This window comes from Bos taurus, chromosome 14 (genome assembly GCF_002263795.3).
Source record: "Bos taurus isolate L1 Dominette 01449 registration number 42190680 breed Hereford chromosome 14, ARS-UCD2.0, whole genome shotgun sequence".
In the NCBI taxonomy this organism is placed as follows: domain Eukaryota; kingdom Metazoa; phylum Chordata; class Mammalia; order Artiodactyla; family Bovidae; genus Bos; species Bos taurus.
In genome coordinates, this window is record NC_037341.1 from 15,449,817 (window position 1) to 15,471,025 (window position 21,209).

At 45.6% G+C, this 21,209-nt stretch overlaps 1 protein-coding gene across 12 annotated transcripts in view; it reads left to right on the forward strand.

Annotated features, from left to right (window-relative positions):
* The window catches only part of MTSS1 (MTSS I-BAR domain containing 1), a 161,569-nt gene that overhangs the window by 57,721 nt on the left and 82,639 nt on the right, over positions 1 to 21,209 (forward strand). Inside the window, exon 1 of one of the 12 annotated variants that reach the window (XM_059893264.1) lies at positions 1 to 17,778. This exon is cut by the window's left edge and continues 23,503 nt beyond it. The exons of the other annotated variants lie outside the window; for them this stretch is intronic. The gene's annotated coding sequence lies outside the window, so the exon portion shown is untranslated. The remainder of the gene's footprint in view (positions 17,779 to 21,209) is intronic. 12 annotated transcript variants of the gene reach the window in all.

The window sequence follows — 21,209 nt, forward strand, 5'->3', positions numbered from 1 at the left end:
CACATGAGCTAGAAAGGTCATCACTTTGCCTTGTATCCCTGAGTTTGTGTAGACAGAGACACTGAACATTTGTAAAGAAAACCAAAAGAGCCAAAAATATATGATTCATTTTCTTTGACTCATTTCTGGCTGGTACGTTTTGCAGTACTGTTGTTGTTTAGACGCCAGGTTGTGTCTGACTCTGCGGCCCCATGGACTGTAGCCTACCAGGCTCCTTTGTCCATGGGATTTCCCAGGCAAGAATACTGGAGTGGGTTGCCATTTCCTTCTCCAGTGGAATCTTCCTGGCCCAGGAATTGAACCCATGTCTCCTGCACTGGCAGGTGGATTCTTTACCGCTGAGCCACCTTGGAAGCCCCTTTTGTAGTACTTACTGCAGCATCCTATAAAACAAATAAAAAACCTGCCTTGAATATATTCCCTAGCCAAGCTCTTTTTCCCCCCCGCCCGCCCACTCTAAGAAATCTAGGCTATATCTAAAGGGACTGTTTTCCACTTAGGATGTCTAGCATTAAGTGTGTATATTTCAGATTTGGAGCAAGCTGTGTTTTAAAAGCCAGGCCGAGTGGGTCATCTCAGCTTGTGCAAACATTTGGAGCCAAACATGTTTTATTTGCCCCTTGGCTAGCGTCATTTGTCACCCAGTCTCCGAGTAGTAAGACAGTGACACCCACGCAGTTTCTCAGGCTGTGCTTTCTACTAATTGTTTGTTTAATTAGAAAATGAGTAAGTATTTATAGGGAAAATCTAAAACTGTGGGGCTGAAACCTTCTCTAATTGTACCGTGTTATCACCATCTCCTAAGGATTACACTTTGGGAGTGTGTGGGTGGTGAGGGTCTTATTTTGTTGCTGGTGTTTGCTAAGAGATTCTGCTGAAGGTTTCAAGGGCAGCAAAATTAAATCCAGTGGCAGTAAACCCACTCTGAAACAAGGTTTGAAAGCCAGATAGACTTGGTCTGTCTCAACCATGAGGCTTGTGTGCATTCAGCAGCTTAGACTGGGAACCTGGTACATTCAGGACATTTTTGAAGGCCCATGGCTGTATAGGGAAGGGCCCATGTGTACCAAAAGGTGTTTTCTTCTACGTCATAGGCACAAAGTGAGTCACACGTTGATAAGCTCTGTAGAATTTGCTGCATGAAAGCTCAGAGCAGGTGAGATCTGAAGATAAAGCTAAGAATGGAGTTTGGGTTCTGGGTAAAGGAATTGTCTTCAAAAGGGTGGTTAGTTTTGACTGATTGGTTGAATACACTGAGACCTGGATTTCAGTTTAACTGCTTTAGACATCTTTACATTTTGATTTCTGGTCACATTCAAAGGTATTGATTTCCACCCCTGCCCCCAACCAAATCTGGCATGCTGTTAACAAGTGTCAGTATATATGTTGCTGCTGCTAAGTCACTTCAGTCGTCTCCGACTCTGTGCGACCCCATAGACAGCAGCCTGCGAGGCTCCCCCGTCCCTGGGATTCTCCAGGCAAGAACACTGGAGTGGGTTGCCATTTCCTTCTCCAATGCAGGAAAGTGAAAAGTGAGAGTGAAGTCGCTCAGTCGTGTCGGACTCTTAGCAACCCCATGGACTGTAGCCTACCAGGCTCCTCCATCCATGGGATTTTCCAGGCAAGAGTACTGGAATGGGGTGCCATTGCCTTTTAGGTCTAAACAGAGAAGGCTGAAACAAAATGGCCTATGGGGAGGAATTTTCTCATGGAATGAGGACTTTGTCTGCAGACGTAGTAGGGGTAGGCAAGAGAAAGGGGAGGTTGAGATTGGAGAAGAGATGGGAGAAATTCTTGCTGTAGCTCTTAACTGAGGTGTGGCAACCTAACTTTGTGTCTTTTGGATCGAGGAGGTCTGAGGACACCTCCTGTCTACAGTGTCATTCTCCATGAAGACGTTTGTAGGTTGAGAGCCAGAATAAAACGATACTGACAAGCTGTGACTTGTGGAGTTGGTCGTGCTTGCAAGAAAACACAGATAGAGAGTAGAGACACCATCATGTCACCCTCCTCCAGCCCCCTCAGCGGCCTGTGGGAACCCACCGGGCTGTGCTGCCGCCGTCTTGGTTGTAGAGTCAGCCAGTGGAGGTGAAAGCCTTGGATCTTAGCTCCGCAGCTTAGCATCTGTGCAATCTTGTAGTAATTACAGAACCTTTCTAAGCCTCAGTTTTCTCTCTTGAGAAATGAAAATAACACCTTGCAGGGCTATTATTTTTTATTGAAGTAAAATATATTAACATAAAATTTACCACTTTCACCATTTTTTTTTTTTTTTGGCTGTGCCATACAGCATGTGGGATTTTAATTTCCTGACTAAGGATTGAACCTGTGACCCCTATAGTGAAAGCACAGAGCTCTAACCACTAGACGGCCAGGGAATTCCCATCACTTTTGCCATTTTTAAGTGTACAGTTCAGTGGCATCAAGTAGGTTCACTTTGCTGTCCATCTACCTCCAGAACTTTTTCATTTTCCCAAGCTGATACCCTATACCCAAAATAATAACTTCCCATTCTCTCTGCATCCCCCCACCAAAGAACTGAGGTCTGAATGTGGGACTTTGGGCTCCGTGGCATCTTTTCTACCATATCACACCTCAAGAGGGCTTGCTGTCCTAAATATTGGACATCTCCTAAGAATCTGTTATGTTAATTGGTACCACCTACAGAAATGTGTTTTCTCAGTGGATCTGTCGCTAAGGGTGGATGAAGAGTCTGGGTGAATGAGGCTCCCTGTTCTGTTCCGCTGAGGTTCTCATCAGTGATGAGTACATTCCAGATTTCCCAGGAAGAGTGACCCACGGATGTCCTGTCCACACCTCCAACGTACAAACTAAAATCAAATTCTAAGAGGGAAGGAGATGGAGGTGGTCTTCTCCCCCTAGCCTGCTCCCCGAGTTGTTCTTTCCTTTTTATAGAGCTCTCAAGACTTGATTTCTGTCTGTGGTTCACCGGAATATTTCCTTGCTCCTGAAATGGGAATCTTGCTCTCTGTTCGTATTCTCACCCTCTTTTCCATCTCTCTCTCCTGAACTCCACCAGTGGTATCCCAGCTGGTCTTCTTCCTCCTCTCCTACTTAACCTCCATGTGCTGGTGGATTTTCTTTCCAGCAGCTCAGATCTGATCACTCCACTTCCCTGTTTGAAAACCCTCCATAGCTCCCCTTTGCTACTAATTAAACTTCAAACTCTACCAACTGGCCTTCTAACCCTCTGCTGGGTTCATTCTGAAATGTGTGACTCCCTTCATTCTCCCTTAGCTCTCCCCATTCATCAAGCAGGAAGATAGGACCCTACAAGGAAGCTGGAGACAAGGAGTAGAGAGAGAGTGTAGCCAGAAAGAAATCCCTGAAGGCTTCCTGGAGGAGGGTGCAGTATAGAGACAAAGTAAGCAGAGGCCCAAAGATGAGGCTGAGTAAGTGAATGAACTTAGGATGAAATTTTATGAACGAAGGTCTGTAGAGCTGGGAAAGGGGAGGAAGGCAGTATTCCCTGAGTAGCTTGAGGGGGGAAAAATAGAATTAACTCGTGTGCAGATTATTGAATTGAGCAGAGGAATCTTTAAAGAATCCTAGAGAGAGAAAAATGCCTTAGACTTTGTGGGGCTAATATTTGTTTTTAGTGTTAAAAGGCAGCTCTGCTTCTTGGCTATATGCACATTCAAATGATTTCCATGCTGCAAGACACCCAGCAGATTACCTGGTAACAGAACTTTGCATTAGGGTGAGTCATTTACCCTCTCCCTTCTCACTGTCTGTATCAGGAAGAACAGGATAAAAACAGATACTTCCTCAACCCCAAGATAACTTCAGTTAAGCTGCAACTTTAATTTTTTTGTACCACTCAGGAAAAAATCCTGCCAGTGAAACTGTGACATGCCTTTCAGAGATGTTAAAAGTGTGGGACAAAAAAGGATTGGCCACAGAACTGAGTCTAGGATTGTTCTGGAATCAATGGAATACAGTCTCTGCTTCCTAGGGTTCTTGTGGACAGTGCCAGACAAACAGCAGTAATTCAGATCGTTGTGGTGATGGTGACGGCGGTGTTAACACACAGAAGGAAGCAGGCCTTGAGGCTGCAGTGACTAATGGCTTGATGTAAGCAAAAGCTCTCCGGGAAGTGCTCTTTCTGCAGATTTTGCAGATTTCAGACTGGTCGGGACTGTTCAGACTGAACAGGCAGGAGCCCTTGTTGCCTGTAATTCTGTGTTACTGCGGGCTGTGACCGTGGGTGCTTTTAGGCACGCTGCAACCCAGTGGCCATCGACCTCTCCCAAGCCCGAGAGGGGCAAAGGGCTCAATTGCAGAGCCTGGCCTCTAATCTCTCCTTAGCCTTGCACTCTGATCTCCACGCTCCCAACCATTAGAGAGACGTTTTGTAACCATAAATGGTCGGCTGCAGGCTAGAGTGCCTGGGTGCTCCCAGATTACAGGCCAATGGGAAGCTGCGTGGAGAACCTGGACTCTGGCCCTTGTGGTCGAGAAGCCTTTATGTAGTGACAGGCCTTGCTGGGAGGAAAGGGCCACGCCCGGGTCTCAGGCGACTTTAATTAGAGCTGTAAACTTGGTTGCCCCGTGATGACAGGTCGAAATAAGGTCTGCGGCTCTATGGCATGAAACCACCCCTGGGAAAAGCCTAGCAAAAGCGTGGGTGGCACCTGGGGGATTCAAGAGAGGATGGCCCTGTACTGCTAGCCCCTGTCTGCCATCTCCACCGCACCCACAGGTCACACTCAGGTGTCTGATTTCTTCCCACAGACCAACAGGATTCCCTCTGTGTTTTGCTCCTGCTCTGCAAACACCACTCGGCCGTCAGCAACTCGTCCTTAGGTTTGGACCCAGACTGGGCACCCTCTGATCCTCTCTCAGCCCCGGTTCCCTGGCTTATCTCTTTTGTCCTGTTTTTCTACCATACTTTTCTGTTTTCTGTCTTTGCCCTTGGAGAATGGGGCTGCATCTCATTTATCTTTCCATCTCCTGTGCTTTATACATAGTAGGTCCTTTATGAAACAGCACTGGGCAGAGCAGAGAGCAAAGGTGATACTCTGAGGGTCGTTGGAGGAGGAAGGCAGCTCTTGAATGTGGATGAACAGGGGGCCACATGGGCCCTGCCGAGGAAAGGAAACGAACGCACAGAGTCCACTGCGTTAAGGAGCATGGGGGCAGGGGAGGTCGAGACAGCCCTACTCTTGACCTTGACGGAGTCACAGCTTGGGCCAGTGGATGGTTCGGGGCCAGTCATGCCCATAGGAGCTCAGGCTCCCACTGGCCGTCTGAGTCCCCAGTCCTGCTCTCAGAGGCTTTGGGAGGAGGGGGCTCTGGACCCGCCAGCGAGCACCAGTTGCTAGGGTTTTCTTCACTCCAGGGACGAGTGTCCTTGGCTTCTCTGTGGCGAGGCTTCTAGAAGCAGAGGGCACCTGAGGCTATGACTTTCTCAATAGACATGCGTTGTTGGTGAGGTTTGAGTGAGTGAGTGACTTGAGAAGAACTGCAAGCGCAGTTAGCGTGCTGCTAACTCCCCAGAGGGAGTCTGGGGCTGTGGGTGGAGGAGACGTGCTCGCAGACCTCGGGGTGCAGGTCAGCCTGTGTCCTGAAGACCAGGTGGTCAGCTCCTGCCACAGCGGCCCCAGAAGGCATATCGGGTAGGGGCCCTGACATCCGCTGTCTTCATCTGGCTAAAGAGGGCTGCTGCCTCTGGGGTCTGAAATGGCTCAGGATCACAGCTCCATCACTTGGACCCTTGGGGAGATGCCCTTGATCTCTACGTGCTCTGTATCGTGGCGGGTACTTGTCAGGTTTAGAAAAGCTGAAGGCAGGAAGGGAGATGTTGGTCCTTACAAATGGAAAAAAAAAAAAAAAATTAACCTGTGCCTCCCCCGTACCTGCCCTCCAATATTTATAAAAATAATAATAGCTTGAGTTTCACTCTCTGGAGCAGAGGTTCTTAACCGTGTGTCAGAATCACTTGGGTAGCTCTTTGAACACTTGCCAGACCCCTTCTTCAGAGGCGGTTCGGGAGGTCCAGGGGAGAGCGTGGCTCCTGAGTGTTTTGGGAAGGCTCGCCATCTCCGGGTAATTGTGATGGATGCCTAGATCAAGATCTGTTGCCTTAGATGGGAAAGCTTCCTCGGGGCAGAGGTGGAGTTCCGTGTATCTTGGGGTCCCCTGCACCTGTTATCTTTCACTCAGAAGTGTTTATTGAGCACCTGCTGTGGGGTTGACCCCGGAATACAGTGCTGAGCACCACTGGTGTTGGTCGTCCTGGAATCGCCCCCCTGGGGGTGCCCTTTTTGTGTTAGATCCTAGAAAGTGTGGAGACCACTTCTGTTCCTTCTTAGGCATCACTGGATCCTGGTTTTCTTCGCAGGTGCCATAGAAAAGACACCCAGTAGCAACAGCATTGAGGTTATCCCTTCCCCACCATGAACCTGGAACCCAACTCACCCAGAAGGGACCCCCGGAATACTGTCAGTGTTAGCAAACAGGATAAATAGATCTAAAACTGCAACCCTGACCTTCCCATTGAGACTAAAGAATAGAACCTGCAGACAAGACTGGAATGGAGCCTGCGCCTTTCTCTAATGTAAAAGGAAACTGAAGTTTCATGGCTTACCCCTTCCACTCACTCCTTGTATTCATGGGTTTGCCCATGTACTCGGCAAACATTTCCTGAGCACCAGCTAGACACAGAGGATGCAAAGATGAATGAAACACAGCCCCAAACCCTAGGGATTGCTTAGTCTAAGCTGGGAGGCGTATGTGCAAACTGACACTTGCCAAAAAAGGTGTAACAGGTTCTGAATGTGTGTTGTGCAAACTGTGAACAGGCTTATCACTAAAACATCTTCGGTGGTTTCAATGAATAGAGAATCCTTCGTGTGTCTGTGCTGATGCCCAGGTGCCCTGCCACGACCCCCAGCTCCGTCTGTGAAGGGCGAGGCTGGGCCAGGAAGGAAGGCTTGCACCTTGCATTTGTTACCTGGCCAGGAGAGGCTCCGGTTTGTGTTCTCGCTCAGCAGTGTCTCTGCCCCAGTGGCTTTGCTAGGATCCCACTACCTAACCATTTCCTGAGTGATGGTCACATGCATATTCCCAACTGCATGGTTCTTTTTGAACTAGCCTGAGACAATCGTGGCTTCTGTTTCTAAGAACGAGCGCTTTGGTGAGAACTGAGGATCATGAAGCTTGCCCTTTGTCTAGATACTGTAATAACCAGCTTGTGCAGGCAGGAACTGTTTGCAAATATCCATCTGTTTACAGAACAACGACAACAAAAAACCTGGGGGAAATAAGCTGACACATATGGGTGATAGTGTCCCAGCCTTTTTACTTTGCACTGTTCCCCTTTGGTTTTGGAAAAAGCAGTCAGCTGTATTTTTAAAAACATAGATGGGTTAGTGAGTTTTTCTTACGGAAGCTCTTTTTCCTCGGATGGTGAAGGTTCTGAGTGATGAGTGTTCTAAAGACCAAGCTCATCCTCCTGCCCTCTGGCATCTTGCTTGGTGGCTGGCTCTGGTTTTTCCTGTTCACAGATAGGGTGCCTCCTTGTCTCCCATTTTCTCTGTAGATTGAAAATGGCCTCAGGGCTGAGAGGTGAAACTTTTCAGAGGCTAGACTGTGATCCAAATTAATTGTGTGTGCATGAGTTCCGCAGTGCCTGTAGGGTGTTGATCCCTCATCCTTTTGCCCCCTCCGGGGGAGGAGGACACGGTAGGAAGCCTCTTCCCAGGGGGGAGACCCAGGATTTCTGGGGGAGTGGTGGACCCAGGAGGAAGGGAGGCATGGAAGAGTGTGGGGGCTTCCAGGGCTGAGCTAGCACGAGGTTGTACCACATTCAGAATTTCAGGACCACCGGTGCCATATGCATGGAGAACTCGCTTCACAGAAGTGTCGTGACCACACCGATCCCCACACGAAGGCTTGGCCTCGTTTTTGGCCAGTAGCGGAGGTATCTCAGCCCAGGCGTGTGGGAGCCGGTTAAGCTCCGACCCAGGAAATGCCTTTCTTTTGGAGGAGCAGGGCAGTGATCCCTGCCGTTGTGGGGGATTTGCTGATTTATTGCCTTGATCTTGCCTCCCCCGTTCAAGGATATGTGTGTGTGTGCTTCTTTCTAAATACCAAAATATGCCTTCTAATTATAAACTTGTGTGGTTGGTTCCTTGCCCCCTCCCCTCCGCTGTTGACTTTTTGGGTTTAAATGCTCCTCTGTTTGAGGCTCGTGTTTCCATTGGCCCAGTCTACTCTAAATCGCTTAAATGGTTGTGCTATTTTGAAACCTAACTCAGGGCTTCCTGGTGCCTTTTCATCCTCCATAGCTGAGCCCAGAGAAGAGTAGGGTTTTTCAAAGTTCTGAAAATGTCCATGGGTAGACTGTCTTGAAGTACAAGATGGCATCGGGACAGTTGTGTGGTTTTGAGGTCTGCCTGGTTAGAATGACCGTCCCACCTGCCACATTTGAGAGAGGACAGCGAGGCAGACAAAGCCTTTGAGTCTGTGGAAATAGACACTGTCTCTAATTTTCTGTGGCTTTTGTTGTTTCAATTCCTTGGTCACAAGGTCTGGTTTTAACAGACACAGAGTCAGGAGGAGGCATTATTCCTTCTAGTGGTGTATATGTTAATTTATTTCTACATACGTAGTGATTTTTATTTGGACTCTCATTTAATTCTATGTTCAGGAAAGCTCTCACTGCTTGAAGTTGATTTAACTGTTCCTTATATAAATACCCATTCCTTTCTCTAATGTCTTCAAGGTACTTTTAGTTCATCCTGTTTCTTCTGAACATTTCGTTCATTTTTCAGGCTGGATTGAGTGGGTTCTCTCATCCATCTACCCACCTGCCATCCACTCAGCAGGCATTTGAGTGCGAGCAGTGTGCCAGGCATGGTGCTTGATGCTGCTGATTAGAAGATGTGTGAGTGACAGGCCTCTCCTTCAGGGACTTGGTCTAGATGGACATACTCCTGGGAAACAAGCCCTGGGGAAATGGGATCAGAGGCTGGGAGGGGCATCTGTAACAGGGTAGGGAGGGCACCCAGGTGGGAGGAGAATGGTCCCGGTGTTGTCCCATCAGTGTGCTTAGGGAGAGGCTCTGGGTGATGACCAGCTACTTTTATGTCATCTCTTTGGATGCTGTGACAATTGTGCTTGGTCTCTTTCCTCCCAAGGATTTCTTCGGACTTCATAATTTAATCAGTGGGAACAGTATGATTTAAGTGTGTTGGCTGTTTTTTTCTGAAGTCAAATCATAATTCTCAGCCTTAATCTCCTGAGAAATGAGCTGAGTAGCTCCGTGTGATTTTTAGGTAGCTTTTCTGGAATAAGCCTAGAGTGGTGATCCATGTGTTGTGATCCAAGCATTTTGCTTTATTTAAAGGGAAACTTTCCTGATATTATCAAACAAAGGCCTGCCATATCTATGATCATTCCTGAGATTCAAGTTACTGAAATGGATTAAGACTAATGAAAAAAAAAAAAAAAAAAAAGACTAATGGGGAAATTTTAATAAATGATTACTCTTAGCTATACAGAATCTGAGCTTTAAATCAGTGTGGTAATTGATACCATTTGGCTATTATTTATTTAAAGTTGCCCTAATGTCAGAAGTGGGCTTCCCTTAGTGGCTCAGTGGTAGAGAATCCGCCCACCAATGCAGGAGACATGGGTTCGATCCCTGGGTCAGGAAGATCCCCTGGAGAAGGAAATGGCAACTCATTCCAGTATTCTTGCCTGGGAAATCCCAGGGACAGAGGAGCCTGGCAGGCTACAGTCCATAGGGTTGCAAAAGAGTCAGACACGACTTAGCTACTAAATAACACTCACAATGTCAGAAGTAGCTGTTCTGAACAGGCAGAAAAATCATTTTTATGGCAGATGGTGGAATTCATCTCTGATCATTCATGATTCATCTTTTTGCAATAGTAACATCAAAGATCATTGATCACAGATCACCCTAACCAATATAATAATGAAGAAGTTTGAAATACTGTGAGAATTAACCAAAATAGGAGATAGAGGCACAAAGTGAGCAGTTTTTTGTTGGAAAAATGGCACCTTGCTCAAAAAATGGTAAACTTCATGCAAAGTTGCTATAAACCTTCAGCGTGTGTGTGTGTATAAAGCAGTATCTGTGAAGTGCACTATAGCAAAGCACAGTAAAATGAGTTGTGCCTGTTATTTGAGCCTCAGCTTGTTCTTTTCTAGAATGAGCAGAAGATACTTCTTCTTTGATGAGACATTAAGTAAACCGTAAAGACTGTTCATGTTAGTCATCAGGTTTGCGAATAGGTGGGTCACATGTTGCTCCTCGCAGAGTAATTGTATGAATTATGACTTCTGTCTGTTAGGACAGCATCTGAGACCTAGATAGATTCCCCACTGGTTACAGTTACCTTGTTAGTAGTGACCAAGCTGGGTTTAGGGTGAAGGTTCTTGGTGGTGTTGGCATAAGAATATGCTTCATGTGGTTTAGTGTGAACCTTTGAATGTTTATACTTAATAAAACTCTTGCTTTTCTTAAACTCTTTATAATTTTGATTTATCCTTTTCTCCTGATCTCTGCTATAAAATTTATAAACGTGCCTTGCATTTACAGACGCTGTTAATCACCATGGAAAATGGCAGAGACTGAGGGCTAGGTGGGAACTTTTGCTTCTGTTATGCTTTGCAAGACAGTGAATCTTTGCTAACGATGCATTTCTTTTAAATGAAGACTGGATGGGAGAAGAAGGTCAAATGCTTAAAAATAGGTTAATAATTCATCTGGCCAAGATTCTCTTCCTCAGGGTCTTGTTGGCAACTGTCCTCAGAAATGCCTCAGGACTGTCCTTTCTTTCTTTGGAGTTGAGCCTGCTATTAGCTGGCCAGTTAGTGATGCTGATGTACCTCATTACCCTCATGTAGGGGAGTGGTAAGATATTTCCAGAAGCATCCGCCCAGCACCGGGAGCTCTGGAATGTAAATAACCTGAGACGTGGCTGCTTTGCCTGAATCTGTGATAGGAAAGAGGCCTTTTTTTTTTTTGTAGCCAAAGCCTCCATCTGCCTCCCAATGGGCACTCAGGGAATCAGTGAGTTAAGATTTTTTAGTTTTCACCATTCTTCCAGGGTAGTGAAGAGCATACTCATTGGAATAGACTCTGATGCTGGGAAAGATTGAGGGCAAGAGGAGAAGGGGGTGACAGAGGATGAAGTGGTTGCATGGCATCTCTGACTCAATGGACATGAGTTTGAGCAAACTCAGGGAGATAGAGAAGGCCAGGGAAGCCTGGCATGCTGCAGTCCATGGGGTTATGGAGAGTCAGACACAACTTAGCAACTCTTCTAGAGGTTCTGTGGACTGTAGAATTTCCCCATCACTGTCACAGAAACTCATACGTGTTGTGAGTCCTAGGAGGAAAAAGAGTATTTAATGCACAGTAATGTTATGAAGACCTGTTCTGTACTTTTTTAAAGATAGCATTATCATGGGTAGACCTAAAGATGATCATACCAAGTAAAGTAAGTCCGACGAAGAAAGACAGATGTCACATATATTACTCATATTTGGAATCTAATCTTAAAAACTGATACAAATGAACTTATTTACAGACTCACAGAGTTTTAAAACAAACCTATGGTTACCAAAGGGGAGATGTGGTTGGGATGGGGAATAAATTGGGAGTTTGGAATTAGCGTCCACACACTACTATATATATAATAGACAGTCAACAAGGACCTAGTATATAGCACAGGGAACTCTATTCAGTATTCTGTAATAATCTAGATGGGCAAAGAATTTGAAAAAGAGTGAATATACATGTATATATATAACAGAATCACTTTGCTAAATCACACCTGAAATTAACACAACATTAGAAATCAACTGTACTACAATAAAATAAAAAAAAGCACATATCTCTCTTCCCTGATGTTCTACCTACATAGTTGTAATGAATAAAAACTTATAAAAGACAAAGCTTGTGGAAAGTTGTTAGCTGGCCATTTTGTTTCAAGGTGGTGGACTAAGCCACACAGTATACTTGGCGTAACTTTGAGCCAAAGCCTTTCTGTACTGTCCTCAGTTGTCACTGCACAGAGGACTGCTGTGTTAGAAGCCCCAACGCCAGTTTTTACCCCCTTGTTGGCATAGGGAACCAGTCTGGACTTCCTGTCAGGTCCACCTTTCTGAATCCCTACTCATCTCCCCCCGCCCCCCCCCCCTCCCCACTCACATCTGCCTTGTACTTGTGCCCCATCTGGGCATTCCAAATAAAGGCCAGCCCTCATGTGTCTGGGCACAGGACTGAATATGTCTTGGCTTTAAATCAGTCACTTCTTTTGCCGTGCCATGTGGCTTGCAGGATCTTAGCTCCCTGACTAGGAATTGACCCCATGTCTCCTGCAGAAGGCAATGACACCCGACTCCAGTACTCTTGCCTGGTAAATCCCATGGACAGAGCAGCCTGGTGGGCTGCAGTCCATGGGGTCGGGAAGAGTCAGACACGACTGAGTGACTTCACTTTCACTTTTCACTTTCATGCACTGGGGAAGGAAATGGCAACCCACTCCAGTGTTCTTGCCTGGAGAATCCCAGGGACAGCAGAGCCTGGTGGGCTGCCATCTGTGGGGTTGCACAGAGTCGGACACGACTGAAGCGACTTAGCAGCAGCAGCTCCTGCAGTGGAAGCACAGAGTCCTAATGACTGGACTGTAAGGGAAGTCCCCAGTCACTCCCTTTTGAATGTTGCCCCCAAAGGGACAGATAGCTTGGAATACAGGTGGTCCAGGTGAGGCAGAGGTATGAATAAGATTGCAGAGGTTAACTCCTCACAGGTATTTCCCACAAGGGCAGAACTTCAGGGTGTTTTAGGTGGTTATTCATTAAAGCAGAACCCATGGGGTCGATGTTTGGAAGCACTTTTGATGACAAATATTATAGCTTCCTATCCATTTTTGAAAGATACAAAGGTTCACTGTCTCACTGTATCCATTGGCGGTGGAAGGAGGAACTGGGTGTGTCTTAAAGGCCCCTAGACAAGAGAAATACTGCTTGTTTTGTACTTTTAAGAGGAATGCTTGTTGTGCATGTAATTATCCTTCTTTTTTTTTTTTTTCTTTATGCTAGTCCTCATATTCCAGTTAAGGGTGGGAGGGGGAACATTGGACTGAATTGGTGAAACTTGAATTTCCTACATCTCAGAAATTTAGGGCTTATTCGGAGGAAGCAGAGCTGTGCTGCCTTCTAAAACAGTTTTGGTCTTAAATTATGTGTAAGGTTGAGTGTTAGGTCGCTTCAGTAATGTCTGACTCTTTGCAACCCCATGGACTACAGCCCTCCGGGCTCCTCTGTCCATGGGATTCTCCAGGCAAGAATACTTGGGTGGGTTGCTGTGCCCTTCTCTAGGGGATCTTCCCAACCCAGGATCGAACCCAGATCTCCCACGTGGCAGGCAGACTCTTTACCGTCTGAGCCACCAGGGAAGCCCTTGTGCATGTAGGAATGCCAACAGACCATGGTGTAGAACTGCCCTGTCCCATACTGTAGCCACTGGCCACGTCTGGCTGTTGAGCACTTGGAAATGTGACTAGTCTCGATGGAGATGTACTTTCCAGTGGAAATCACACATTGGATTTCAAAGACTTATGGGAAATAAAAAGAATTAAAATAGCTCTTTAATAATTTGTATGTTAGTTTCATAGTGAAATGACAATATTGTAGATAGGTTACATAAAATATATTAAAATTATTTTTTCCCATCTCTTTTATGTTAATGTGGTCACTAGAAATTTGAAAATGTGGGTAGGAAATTAGAATGGGTATTCTCTGGGTCTCATCCAGTTATTAAAGAGTTTATGACTGGGTAAACAGAAGGGGAGGGAAAATGAGAAGGAACCCCCAGGGGTGGTTGAAATGGGTGGAATATGCAGGAAAGGGCTTCAGAGGCAGTTGGCGGTTAGATGAGTTTTGAAGTTGGGGAGTGAAGATTCTTCAGGGAAAAGGAATCTGCATGGGGCTCCCCCTGACGGATAAGGCAGGGCCCACCCTCTGCCCCGGAGGAGGAAGGAGGGTCTGGGAGTCAGCACAAAAGAAGCTGTCCCTCTAGGATGGCACGTGCAGCAGCTTGGAGATGAGAAAGCTGAAACCCAGAAATAGGGCATCACTGGTCCCCTAATCTGGGGATCAGGGTGACCCAAGCCCAGTGATTTTCCTGTCCCCGTGCCCCTCGGTGATGTAGCACGTTCTTCCTGAGTGAGGGGTTTTTCCTGCTGGCTTTCGGTGGGGACTGTGCCACCCAGTGGGGACTCGGGTCCCAGAACAGCTGAAAATGACAGCTTTGCTTCTGAAGGTTTTCACATTGTTCTTTATCTGGCCTGTGGTTTCAGAAATGAGCCCTTCTGCAGTCAGGAATCGTCAGGGGCCTTTATTTAGAGGGCAGAACCCTAGAGACATGTTTTTAATGTGACGTGTTCCCAACTGTAGTCACGTCTGGCCAAAAAATGCCAGCGAGGACCATGTTTAGTAGCTCAAAGCAGGCAGAGCCGTTCGATATTGCTTCTGTGAGCATGGTATGTGCGTGTGTGACAAAGGCTCTTCAGGCGGGCGTGCCACGCTCAAGTTCTCATTTTAGACTCACATGCGTGACCGATGGGTGCTATCAGTTTGCTCTGTGGCATGTTATCAGCTTAAGCCAGATGTCCTTTGGAAAAAGGCTCCTGTTGCCTGGTGCTTTTATACCACCTGAGAGCTGGCCTTTCTTAACTCATAATTTTATATTTTTAATTTTTTTAAAAAGTTTTTTGATGGGAATCATTTTAAAGTCTTTATTGAATTTATTACAAATATTGCTACTGGTTTATATTTTGTTTTTTTGGCCCCAACGCATGTGGGATTGTAGCTCCCCGACCAGGGATTGAACCCACAGCTCTTGCTTTTGAAAGGTGATGTCTTAACCACTGGACCTCCAGGCAAGTCCCCTTGGATCATAATTTTTAAAGTTGCCATAGGCGTGTTTGGGGAATGATTTATGAATGAGAAGGCAGAACTGGTCCAAAGATTTGGGTTTAAGTCAGATAGATTCGATTCAGCAGATAACAGTGGCCAGCGTTTAGTGACTTGTACTTAGTGTCAAGCGCTGTCCTGGGCAGTCTTTGTGTATTAATTCACTTAGGCCTTATGGTGACCCTGTGTGCTAGATTAATGTTATTTCCATTTCACAGAGGAATGAACTTGGGCAGAGAGAGGTATATTGACATGCCCAAAGTCGAAGGCTAGTAGATGGAAAAGCTGGAGTTTGAATCTAGGTCCTAAGCAATGAACTGGGCACCTGTGTTAACTCTCAACGTCTTGCTGGGCCTCGAGATGGATATGGAGTGGTGAACGAGTCTGATAGATGAGACTTTGCTGCCAGGTCATACTGAATTTCTGAGCCTCAGTTACCCCAACTCTAACACTGGTACCTAAACTCTGCCCTCCCTACCTCATGAGATGTGTTTTGTAGCCTCCGTTGCCCTGTGTCATATTAGTGTTTGGAGGCAGTCTCAGGTGGTTGAAGGCTGTGTGCGTGCATGGCTTTGGTTTGCAAACATCAGAGAAGATGGAGTGGAAATGGGAGGGCAGGAGAGAGGGTGGAGGAGAGGCTCCCGGGATGTGGTCGTGATGTGGTCGTGTCGGGCACTCAGCTGGCCCCGTATTCCTGATGATCTGGTTCCCTGACGTCGCCGTGTGCTCTGGCCGGAGTCACACCCCTCAGCGTGAAGCAACAGGAGATTGATTTCACAGCCCTTTAAAATGCCGCCTTCTTGCCGCTCTGGCAGGCCCGCAGCGTGCTTTGGTCACCCTCTGGGTATCCGCTCTTCCACTTGCCGCCTGTTAATAAGGTTACACACGCAGTGTTTGAGGATGGACTCTGGGCTGCTGGCTAAGTCTTGGATCCGGAGGGTGGCCTTCCATTTTGTATTGGAGTCCACCCTCAAACAGTTCACAGTATTTTCCTTCAAACACAAGAACAGAATCGAGAGCCTTTAACTTTCTGTGACTCAGCAAAGAGCATTGCACCCTTTCCTTGGATTATAGTGCTCTGAGTCCGTGATCCTTTCGAGATCACGGTGAGAAGCGCCTTCGTGACTCATAGAAGTGAGTTGCTCTCGGTGATTCACATTTAGCACTAAATTCTTACCCCGGGAGCCTTGGTGTGTGTCATTAGTATGGATGGAGCACGTTGAAGAACCAGGCCTGGTTCTAGGGGCTTTTTATATATGCCTTCATGTCTGAGCCTCACAACAGCCTTGTAAAGCCGGTATCGCAGCCCTAATTGTTTAGGCAGAGGAACTGCGGCCTGCCAGTGTCATGTGGTCTCAAAAGCTGGTGAGAAGCAGGGCCCCCAGCCCTCTGTCCACACCAGAGCATTGTTTAGGTGAGGGCTGCTTCCTGCTGATAATGATATGTATATCCTAGAGGTTTAAATGCTTTGTGCCAGTTACGGGAGACTTTTTCTGTAAAGGCTGCAGGGTAAATAGTTCAGACTTTGAGAGCGTCTCTGTCGCAGCTGCTCAACTCTGCCATTGTTGAGTGAAAGCAGCCAAAGGCAATAGGTAATTGGGTGGGCCTGGCTCTGTTTCAATAAAACTTTATTTAACTAAAACAGGCAGTGGGCCAGATTTGGCCTGCGGGGTGTGATCTACCAACTCTTGACTTAAGGTTTTGGCTGAATGGAAATAGCTATTATTATTAGGACTATTATTTCCTGACTTTTTGGAAGAAGGACAACAGATGAGCTCACCAAAGACAGAAAGGGTCACTTTTTTTTTGGAGGTAATTAAATCACGATCCGTTCTTACTTGGGGGGCTTCTCACAGAGTCTGGATATTGTAGAAGCTGCATGAGGGCTGGCTGTATGCACCCCACGGCTTGGCGAATGCAGACATGGAACCCACGGGTGTTGGATAAATTAGGCATTTTTCATCTTGGTGTATTCACAGCTTTTTCACATCTGTTTCGTGGTAGGCCCTGCAGCCTTGGAGTCTCACTTAATCTCACTGACTTTGCATTGAAATACCTCTGGGTGTACCTGCAGTTTGGGTGGAGGGTGGCTTCTGCTTCCTGCCTCTTGAATCTGACACCAGGGTGTTGGGTGGCTGCTGGACATCCTTTGGAAATGCCCCTGAGCTTCCCACCAGCTTTGGTGCCAGGGCCCCAGACCTTTCCGAGTTAACATATCATCTGAAAATGGATGCACGCGTATGGGTGCTAGTCTCCTCACCTGGCTGAGGAGCTCAATGAGCTGCTTTTGTGGGCCCGAGGAGCTCAAGGAGGAGGACGAGGTGAGTGTCCAGGGAGGCTGTGCAGTCTCTGTCTGGTGCTGCTTGGTGTGTATCGGGTTTTTTAAGCAATTTTTCATGGCGTGGCCCGACTGCTAAAATGGCAGAAAGTCACTGTCAGGGGTGACCTAATGAGCCCATGGTGGGTGCTTTGAAATACTTAAAAACAAACAAAGCCCCAAACTAAACAGTGTCAACAACAAAACCCTCTCGCCTGGATCTCTCCCCCACCCCCACGCAGCAGCGCAGCATCTCTGAATCGCCTCTGGGAGCTCCTCTGCGTTCTTTTATCCTCAGTGTTTTCCTCTGTTTGTAAGAGGCTTTGAGATGCTGGGATGGGGTGAGTCTTGGCCCTCCTGATTTCAGATGTTAATAAAGAACCTGATGGTCCATGCCTACCTTAAATAGGATTCTAGCCCTGAAGGAAGAAGTCTGCTTCGGTCCTGTAACCCACCTGGTTGCCTTCCTGTTCTTGAAACGTAAGGTGAGTTGGAGACAATTATTTCCAAGATGGAGGTCTCTGGAGTCATGTCCCATCATCTGGGATGGATTGGGTCACACCAGAGACCTGTGAGTGACTCCAGGAGCTCTCATTTATCCTCTGGTTTTAGGCAGAGGAGTTCTAGATTTCCATGCCCATGACCTTAGCCTTGATCCTGGGTTCTGTTATCAGAGATGTGACCACATAGTTATATTTCAAAAAGCTGGAATTGTCCTACTTTCTACCACTGACCAGCTACAGCACTAGGAATAAGTGAGAAATTATTTTGTAGTACTTTTGAAATTAGTTAAAAACATGATAATGAGGGTAGAAGGAATGGGAACACTTCAAAAGGCACACACACCGACGCATTTTTGCTTATTAGAGCTCACTTTATTAAAGATAAAAACTGGTAAACATGAAACTTTGATGTCTAATAAAAGCCCAAAGCAAATTGTTATACAAAGGTCCCAGAATCTTGGCTGTATCCAAACAAATTACATAATATGTACATAAATAGTATGAATTTGTAGTTTGAGGTAGTTCTTGAAGATGTAGGTAAAGTTCTTTTATTTTAAAAAAGTCTGTGAAATGCAGCAGATTATTTTTAACCATGTAGATAGCTATTAGCTATCATCCAGTAGGTAATATAACATGTTTATTTAGTGAAAATAAGTGAAAATTTCCTTTAAGGTACTGGGTAATAGCTGTCTAATAGTTCTTTTCAGTCTGAAAGGTTTAAAAACTGGGGGGCATTTAGTCTTTTAGAGCATTTTGAAAATCTTATTTCTGTGGCATCCAAATACTGCATACGATTTTTCTCAGTAGTAGTTAAAGTTTTGAGGGATCTTGCTGTTGGATTTCTTGCAGGTTGTCTGAATTATCAAAGTATGGATTTAACTTGCTTTTAAAAACCAGTGGATGTGTAAGAGATGTCTTATCTAAAGATAATTTGAGAAACTCCAGTACTTATTCTTTGTGATCCAGGAAAATATGTTTAGAAGCTTCAAAAACTTTTCTAGTATCTGTTTATTTATTCCATTTATTTACAAAGAAATGCTGATTGATGACAGCTATATTTAGTATGCATTTTCCAGGTCATAAACTGTTTAATATGTAATTGACTAGAGATGAGATGACCCATCCATTAGGTTAAAGGACTAAAGCTTGTGAGCTCAGCCTTGGTAATATTACCTTGGGAGAAAGGAAAGAAAATACAGGAGAAAATGAATTCCTGGTTTCCTGAAGGAGCTGAAACAAGATATCCCAGGACTGCCTCTAAAAAATGAATTAAATGTAATTTTAAAAAACCTCCACTGTCCATTAAGTGTATTTAAAGTACTTAACATTACTTTTTCTAAGTTAACCCTGGAGAGACGGGGAGACATATAGCAGGCTTGATTGGGATTCATTTGCCTTTAGCTGCCTTAGCAGCTCCTGGTGGAACCACAGTCTCTTTGAAATCAAGTGAGGTTAATTGACCTTTCCGACCCAAAAGAGCAAAGGTCATTGTGTTACCACCTGGGCTGAGGGAGAAGGAAGCTGGGGTTTTGTCTGTTGGGGAACATGGACAACTGTTTCCACTGAAAGCTTAGAAGTGCTCAGAATAGTAAGATGCATGTGGTCGTTACTGCTTTCTGGGCACTCATGATAAGGAGTTGAAGTCAAAGGCCTGGGCTTGAAATTAGAAGTCATGCTGAGCTGTAACAGAGAAAACGAGATTTGGGGAAAATAGTTAAAAAACAAAACAAAACAATCTGGTAAAGGGGTATGCTTTCCACTTGAGATTTCACAGTGGATACATGTTATTGTAGTTGCTCTCAGATTAAGTGTCTGGGGTTCTTGTGGGGAAGAATAATTCCACCAGCCACCTTGTGTGTATGGGACCCCCTGTTTTGTTGTGTTCACGGAAAGACGTATTTTGACTAATGTGAGGGGGTCTCTGAGTCAGGTGAATTTTTTTGACTTTTGGGTCCCCAGTACTTATCACACTGCCAGACTAATGGTCAACCCCCACTAGATGCTTATGGTTAAATGACTGTGCATGACATGCCTAACTTTATCCATCTTATCTAGCCAGAGCCATCCTCAAAAATGACTCAAGGAGTGGACAAAACATTTTAAGTCCTTTTATATTAATAGTTGGACTTCCCTGGTGGCTCAGACGGTAAAGTGTCTGCCTACAATGCGGGAGACCTGGGTTCGATCCCTGGGTCGGGAAGATCCCCTGGAGAAGGAAATGGCAATCCACTCCAGTACTATTGCCTGGAAAATCCCATGGACAGAGGAGCCTGGTAGGCTACAGCCCATGGGGTCGCAAAGAGTCGGACAGTTACCAGGTCATAAATGGATGACTTCAGTTTCCTCATCCCCCTCTTTGAAATTATCTCCTGGTCGCTCCATAAGTTTCTGTCCATAATGTTCAGATGTCAAAGCCATGCTCACAGCAAGGCAGGTTTTTGTTTTCCTCATTTTGACTTTCACTTGTTAAAATTAGGTCTGGGAAACACCTCACTGGCTGCTCAATTGACACCAGGTGGAGACAGTAGGTAAATGTTTAGACATCAGTACTGTTTAACAAAGTTGGAGACTTAAGTGTAATTTTGTTTTTCCTTCCCCTTATGAAAAAGATTAATTATGTTTATGTGATGCTAAAATTAAATTTTGGTAATATGTGAAAGTCAGACAGTTTGGAACTCAAATGGTGAATATATCAAGATTCTGCTCTTTATGATCCGTTGTGTTATGAACAAATGTATCCATTTGTGAACAATTTTGTTAATTAGAACTTCTTAGCGAGTGAGTGTTCTGCCACCGTCGGCCACTCTGGTGCTGGCAGTGGGTCTCAGGGACTTTGGAGGACAAAGATGATTTCATCTGTAGCTGAGATCAAAGAAGACAGAGATAAGGTTGCCAGGGAAACAAAAATACTGCAGAATTAATGTGCTACTCATGCATTTCAATGTGGTTTGTGGTTTGGGAGCTCCCGCCCACACACACACACAAATGATGATACATATGTGGAAAGGGGTGATGCCCATGTGCCTAGGTCTTCAAGGAAATGACCCCAGGCTTAGTATAGCTCAAACTGTGGGCCTCAGGGGATCATATTCTGTGCCCTGTTTCTGTGTGCTCGAGCATCAGCTACTAATGGTGTCCTTCCAGTTGGTTTTCATGAAAATACACTGTGGGATCTCTCTTTCAGTACTTTCTCTCCATCCCACACACACACTTCACAAACCTTTTTTTTAAGCTTATACTTTATTTATAGTTATTATAAAATATTGCCTATATAGCCATGTTATACAATAAATGTACCCCTGTGGCTTATGTAAATAGTTTGCACTTCTGAATCTTCTACCCCTATATTGCCCCCCCTTCTCTCTCCCACAAACTTAGTAACGTTCTTCTTGATTTTTAAAATAAATTCTTTG